The sequence below is a fragment of the Chrysochloris asiatica genome, unplaced genomic scaffold (assembly GCF_000296735.1).
Source record: "Chrysochloris asiatica unplaced genomic scaffold, ChrAsi1.0 scaffold00220, whole genome shotgun sequence".
NCBI lineage: Eukaryota > Metazoa > Chordata > Mammalia > Afrosoricida > Chrysochloridae > Chrysochloris > Chrysochloris asiatica.
In genome coordinates, this window is record NW_006408738.1 from 3,346,872 (window position 1) to 3,354,782 (window position 7,911).

The window sequence follows — 7,911 nt, forward strand, 5'->3', positions numbered from 1 at the left end:
AAAAAAAAAATGTTCACGAATGGACCAATATCATGATAAACTGGAGAAAAGATTGAAATAGTGCAAAACTTCATTTTACTTGAATCCATAACCAACAGTAAAGAAATCAATGTATTGTGCTTTAGGTAAGTCTGCTGCAAAAGACTTGTTTAGAATGCTCAAGAGCAAAGATGTCACTTTGAAGACTGAGGTAGCCCAAGCCATGGTATTTTCAATAGCCTCATATGCATCTGAAAGTTGAACAAAGGAAGATGGAGAAGAATCCGTGCATTGGAATTACAGTGTTGGCAAAGAATATTGAAAGGACCATAGACTGCCAGAAGAACAAACAAATCTGTGTTGGAAGAACAGCCAGAATATTCTTTAGAACAGTAAGAGTGAGACTTCACCTCTTGTACTTTGGACATGTCAGGAGGGATCATTCCCCGAGGACTGAGCTGTAAAATGGAGAGTCATTGAAAAGATGCCCTGTCCCTGTCAACGAGACTGACGGACACAATGGCAGCAACAATTGGTTCAAATGTGACACCCGTTTGAGCATGGGCAGTGCTGTGTTCTATTGTGCATAGGGGCACTATGAGTTGGAACCAATTCCATAGTACCTAAGAACAACAATGGCTTCCATGAGTGTTGATTGCGAATCCAAGCAAAATGAAGTTGACAACTTCAGTCTTTTCTGTTTACCATGATGGTCTGTATTGGTTCAGTTGTGAGGATTTTCATGCACACTTTGGTCATCAAAGTGGTATTTTTGCTCTTTAACACTTGCAAGAGGTCTTTTGCAGCAGATTTGCCTGTTGTTTGATTTCTTGACTGCTGATTGTCTTTGACAATTTCAATCTTTTCTGCATTTATCATGATGCTGTTTACTGATCCATTTGTGAGGACTTTTCTTTACATTGAGGTACAATCTATACTAAAGACTGTAGTCTTTGATCTTCATCACTATTTTAAATCCTTTTCACTTCCAGCAAGCAAGATTGTATCATTTACATATGAGTCTTTCCACAAGCAAATGATGGCTGGCACTGAAAAAGATTCCCTTCTCCCTTGTTCCACACATCCTCCTGGTGACCGGAAGCATGAGCAGCCCTCACCCTCAGCCCCTGTTCTGGCAGAGGTCAGAGCCAGGCCACTGTAAGTCAAGCTCTGGGTATACCTGCCCTTCTTCTCGAGGTACACAAGCTCTGTCAAATCTACAGAACTGGAAGCATCAGTCCCCGGCCAGCCCTCTAAGAGATGGAACTCCTATAACCACATACCTTGCCCAAAGCTGCCCTCTGGACCAGAAAATTTCTTCTAAGAAAAAAGCCCTTGCCTCAACTACCATTAGAACCTGCACAAACTGCTTCCAGATTTGGTGCCCTGGCCACAAACAACACCTTTTGTTGTTATTACGTGTCATTGAGTCAGTTCTGACTCATAGCAGTGCCATATAGGGTGTCCAAGGAGCAGCTGGTGGGTTTGAACTGCTGACCTTGCAGTTAGAAATCCAGTGCTTATCTTATAATGCCATAGCAGGACTACATATGTATGAATGTGGTGGAGTGTACAGGGAGCAAAGTTATGAAAACTTGTTGTTGTTAAGTGCCGTCAAGTTGGTTCTGACTCATAGTGACCCGGTTTCCAAGGAGGAGCTGGTGAGTTTGAACCACCAACCTTGTGGTTCAAACCAACTTTGTAGTCCAGCGCATTACTCTACAATGAGGTTTTACCAAATACCCTGAGGGAATGAGCTGCTTGGCCTAGGGTCTCGGCACCATAGTCTTGGGGACACCATGGTCAACTTGCATAACATAGTCCACATGCCTGTGTTCTGCATCCTACTTTGGTGAGTAGAGACTGGGATCTTCAAAGTTCATGAGGTCTGCAAAGCAGCTGTAGCCTGGGAACAGTGAGTTCCAGGGACAGAGCGCCCCATGCCTGTTCATCGGACGCCACTCACTCGGGACCCAGAACATCCAGTCATGGATTAAAATGAGCAGGTGCCAAAAGCCAAACTAGCGAATGAAATGATGTCATGGCAGCCTGCAATGAAGTCTGGAACTGAGCAATGAGACGTCTTAGCCGATGGGAAATCTATGAAATACACAATCTCAGTGCGCACACATTTGACTACAGCCACAAAAGTGTTCCTTTAGACAAAGTTGTAACCCAATTTACTCTGAAAAAAGGCACAAATTGTTCACATTCCACTATTTGTAAAAGTACCTGCTATTTGCTTTCACTATTTTGCCACACTCATTTGTATTTAAATGTTTTTTGGCAACATAAAAATAAATGTGCAAGTAAAGATGCAGTAAAAATGGGTCGATTTTCATTCTGTCATCTATATCAAGTGCAGCAGTAAAACAAAAAATGCACGTATGTGACTTTTTAAAGTTTTTTGCTTTTGTGATGGATTTTTGTTGTTGTTGTTTTGATACTTACCTAACATGCACATGCTGTAAAAATAGTTATTAGGGAAATAACTTAAGATGATAGCTTTGTTAATGTCTTATGAAATCTTCATGAGGAATGCAAGCATAATTGTTAAGGAAATATATTAAGTTGATGTAAGTGGAAAAAAAGTTTTAGGAATGAAAAAAAAAAAGAAAAGAAAAAACTCACTTAAAATTACTTGTGTCTCATTTTCCTTTTCTGTATTAGATCATCTCCTAACTCTCAAGCTGAAACCCTGAATGAAGAATCTGTGCTTAGTGGGCCCACATCAATAAACGCAGACTGATCCAACCCTATGTTCCCTGCACCATTATCCGCACCCTTAACACCCATTCCCATACAGAGTCTCCTGGTTTCTGTTTATACACATTAGAAAAATCAAGCAGTTCTTTTGGAATGCAGCATACTTCTTCCTGGGTCACAATTTGTACGTCACCTACTGGGGGCCCAATGGGATTTAAGTCTAGTTATAGGTGTAAATCGCAGGTTGTTAATGAGTCTTCCTCCAATCCTGACGCCACGTTTTTCTTGATAGAACCCAGCTTCTCGTATTATTTGCTCAGCATACAGGTTGAATAAGTATGGATTGGAGGAAGACTCATTAACAATCTGCGATATGCCGATGATACAACCTTGCTTGCTGAAAGTGAAGAGGACTTGAAACATTTACTTATGAAGATCAAAGAGCACAGCCTTCTATTTGGATTACATCTCAATGTCAAGAAAACAAAAATCCTCACTACTGGACCAATAAACAACATCCTTATCAATGGAAAAAAGATTGAACTTGTCAAGGACTTCATTCTTCTTGGATCAACCGTCAACACTCGCGGAAGCAGTAGTCAAGAGATCAGACGACGTATTGCATTGGGCAAATCTGCTGCACAGGAACTTTTTAAAGTACTGAAGAGCAGAGATGTCAGCTTGAGGACTAAGGTGCACCTGACCCAAGTCATGGTATTTTCAATAGCCTCATATGGATGCAAAAGCTGCACAGTGAATAAGGAAGATCGTAGAAGAATTGATGCCTTTGAGTTGTGGTGTTGGAGGAGAATACTGAAAGTGCCATGGACTGCCAAAAGAACCAATAGATCTGTTTTGGAAGAGGTGCAGCCAGAGTGCTCCTTGGAGGCCAAGATGGCTAAGCTTCGTCTCTCCTACTTTGGACACATTGTCCGGAGGGAGGAGTCACTGGAGAAGGATGTCATGCTGGGTGAGGTGGAGGGTCAGAGAAAAAGAGGAAAACCCCTAACGCGATGGATTGGCCAGGTGGCATCACTGATGGACTCGAGTGTGGCAGCGGTGGTGAGGTTGGCCCAGGATTGGACATTGTTTTGTTCTGCTGTGCATGGGGTCGCTATGAGTCGGTTCCGACTCGATGGCAACTGACAAAACAACAACATAGGTGTAAAGGAAGGAACTCTGGTAGCATAGTGGCTACGAATCAGGCTGCTAACTTCAGCGACAGCAGTTCGAAACTACCAGCTGTTCCACAGGAGAAAGATGAGGCTTTCTGCTCCCATAAAGATTTATAGCCTCAGAAACCCTGTACAGGGTCACGATGAGTTGGAACCAACTCCACAGCACATAACAACAACAACAACATAGGTGTAAAGGAGTCCTGGTGTGGCGCTGTGGGTTAATGCGCCGTTTGAACTGCAAGTTCGGTGGTTCAAGCTCACCAGCTGCTCCTTGGAAACCCTACTCAGGGTCGCTCTGGGTCGGAAACGACTCGATGACACTTAACAACAACATAGATGTAAATGCAATAACTACTTTTGTTTTTCTAGAATCACTCTTGGTACAAAATGTCTCAGGCTGGGTTCTCTAGAGATGCAAAGCTAGTAAATCTTATGTAAGTATAAAGAGAAGTTTATATCAATGAAATGGCTCACAATTGGAGTGGTAGGAGAGTCCCAAGTCTGAGCTGTTACTGGATCCAGGCTAATTAGTAACTAGAAAGTCAGGGGGTGACTCAGAAAGAAAGATTTCTTCAAGAATGCCTTTCAAGGGAAGGCACACTATAGAAACAGTCTCTCTGAGCCTACCAAGCTAGAGGACTAATAGGGTATGTCTAGCAGGAAGGGCAGGTTTACAACAGCCCTGGGTGGCCATTCTTGTGCTGACCTGACAGCTGCCCCTCCTCTGGCCCTCCTCCCACTGGAGCTGTGTGCCTCCGGAAATCTGTTTGTTTTGTTCTTAGGGTCCAAGCAGCAGAGAGAATTTGGGATGATTTTACTGGCTAATTAAGAAGTTAGGCATTATCTTGCAGAAGGATGGATTCTTTCAAACATTACTACTGTCTTTTTCTAAACATCAGCATGTTTCAGGCTTTCCGTCAGGGTTTGCAAGGCCCCAAAGCCCTATTCTCTAACTCCCCCATACCCCCACCCCAGAGAGACGTGTTAACCAAAAATCTCTTCAGAGAGAAGGTACAACTAGAGGGTCCTCTTCTACAGCTGCTTCACACGCGCATGGGGGCGTTGACCTGTCTACCCTGGTCGAAGTCTCTCTACGCTACTTCTAAGGAGGCCCGAGGAAATGAGAGGTGCAGGCCTATGGAAACCACACTGGGTGGCCATTCTTGGGCTGACCTGACAGCTGCCCCTGGATCCAATAACAGCTCAGACTTGGGACTCTCCTACCACTCCAATTGTAAGCCTATCATTGTCACCTGGAATTGCTGGACTCTGGCGGAGAAAAACTTACAAGGGGTTGAAACCTGCAAGGGCCAAAGACAAGCAAAAACAAATGTGTCGACCAGGAGACCAAGCACATGGGTGAGCCGTGTCATTGAATATCAGGGATTTGAAAGTTGTGACGACAAGTTTGGAGAGAGAATGATGTCTGTCTCTGGAGCCAGTTGCTATTTTCAAGGATGTGGTGGACACTGAGCTCCGTTTCTCCCAAAGTACATGCAGCAAGAGGCATGTGCTATTGCAGAAACAGCACTCCTCTCTTGGTCTAACGTTGCTGGGGGTTTTTCTTAATAAATTTATACTTAAGGCCAACTATAGAGGTGCAAGTGAAGGCAGTGACATGCTGCTCTTCTCGTGGTGCTGAGGAGTAGCTGTGGAGAGGGGGTTGGGAGGGAAATGCATTCACAGAGGAGGAACTGATGGATAGGCGTTCAGCTGGGTTCCTTGCATGACCACTCACTGTTGTGCCTTAGGGATGGTCTCCCACATACCAGTTCATGGGGGTACCACTGGAAACTGCTTCTACGGGCAATGCTGATTCTGAGCACTCGGTCCCAACTCAGATTAGACTCTTGGCAAGGGTTTGCCAGGGTTTTCAGTAGAGTGTGGTTCATCTTGATTCTTGCAGCCACCTGGGATCTCCATGTGTGTAGCTTTTATTTCACTTGGCCAGCTCTTGAATCTCTAGTCAACTGCTCGCTTGAGATTTTCAGGGGAGTACTTTCCAACACGGTTATAGTTCAGGTTATGGTTTAGGGCCGGAGGCTCAGCTGCCGCCTTGGCAGCTTTGTCAGCCTGAGGATTTCCTAACGTTTCTGTGGCGGGTGCTCTTTTGAGGACCTGGACAATAGTGACAGTTACTGTGACTAGTTCTTGGACAGCCTCCAATTGATGCAGAATTTTCTGAGACATGTCTTATCTCATTGAGCTCCCCTGAGTGGCCCCATCCCACCCCTTTTTTTCAATTGCCTTATGTGCATGCAAGACTACTTAGAAGGAAGACTGAAACTCAGAGGGAACACATGAGCAGGCATGTAAGCTTGCTGGAAACCACATTGGCTGACTGGTGAGTGGAAGAGGGGGAAAGGCAGCAATGAAGAAATGGGCTGAGTTGAACCACAGTCCATTGAATCCCGTTGACCTGGAGATGAGAGAGAGAAGAGGAAGGGCTGGTTGGTCCAAAGTGTGGTGAGACCTGTGGACACCTGAGCTCATGGACAAGGACACAGCCACAGAGGGCTAGAGCTGAGAGTGAAGCATCCAGCTGATATGAAGTGAGGGGAGATGCACAAGTACACCCAAACTTGCAGACAGTACCCATTTGACCTAGCCTCGATGGCTTGATAACCAGAACTCAACTAAAGGAAGAAATAAAAAAATTTGATGAAGGAAACGCAGGTAAATCACTACAGTTTGATGAACTTGACCTATACTCACGGAGGTAGTAGCTCAAAATACCAACAGAGAGGGAAGGAGTCTTCACATCAAGTTATCAATCCTACTGATCTGTTCACAGGATAGATAGGGACGGGCAACTTAGACATTGGCTATCTAAAATGAGGGGGCAATAAAGGCACAAAGTAACTGGCTTTTCAAGGGGGAGTTTAGTTTAAGAGTGTGTGAGAGAAGATAGAGTCCCCACTGAATAGCTTTCATCTTGTCTAGAAGGGTCTAGTAAAAAGAGACGGGGAAAAGATTTTTATAATTCAGTAATGAGTAATTGTTATCATAACTAATCGTGACTGTCACAATTGAAAAGGTAGAAGTCTTGTAACAAAAATGGGGGAGTGGTTAATCGTACAGTCCAGAAACAGAGGACACCAAGACCATCAAGGGAGAAGAGCACAAGCAGAATGCAGGACCTTATCCAGAGAAGCAGCGACACAAGAGATGGAGGCAGAGATCGGGACACAGAGAAAGGGAGCAGCTGAGGACTCTGGAGTCATGGAAAGAGAGTGACTGAGAGCTGGCGGCCAGTAGGCAGACTTGAAGAATGTGCCCTTAAGTGGTGTAAATTATTATATATGCCTGAGTGTTTTTTTTTAAAAAAAAAAGCTAAAATGAATAGAGAGAAATACTATTATCTGATGGTACATGGAGGGGATTATAATCATTGTAATGAAGCAAGGTATATGATCTGTTGACTGTAAAATGGATGATCTGCCCTGTAAAAGTTCACTAAATCCACAATAAAAATTTAAAACAAAAACATCAGGATCAGTGATTAATTATTAAACTAACAAACAAAAGACTACTTAGAAGGAAGGCCTGGTTACGCCTGTTCTGTCCTCTGCGCAGGCTGGCTGGCCATCTTTCTCTGGCTCGTTCAACAGTTTTGAAAGGTAAGCTACCAACTTTTTTGGAAGCTCCCCTCTAAGTCTTGGTGAGACTTAGTCTCAGGTTCTGCCGTTCATGCACACATAGGTTAAAGGGCGGTGCCTGTTATCAGCTTGCCTTTGACCTCATTAAAGACTTTTTGGCATTTAAGTCCACTTTGGGTGGGGAGGGCATTCTTTTCCCGCTCAAAAGTCATGTGAAGGGGTTTTGTAATTAGTTCAAAATTGGGTTTTGTATTTTGCAAAACTCAGCTATTCTGAGAAGCTTTTTATAGTTGCTTCTGTGACTCAGTTAGGTTTTGATTACTCATCTTGTCAGTGACTTTTCTGGCTTACTTTAAAACGACATGCCCCTTTTCGGCTGTGAACAAGGTCTGAGGCAGAGAAGGAAGTGTAGATAAGAAGGTGACTTCCGTCTGTCCCTCTGAATGTTC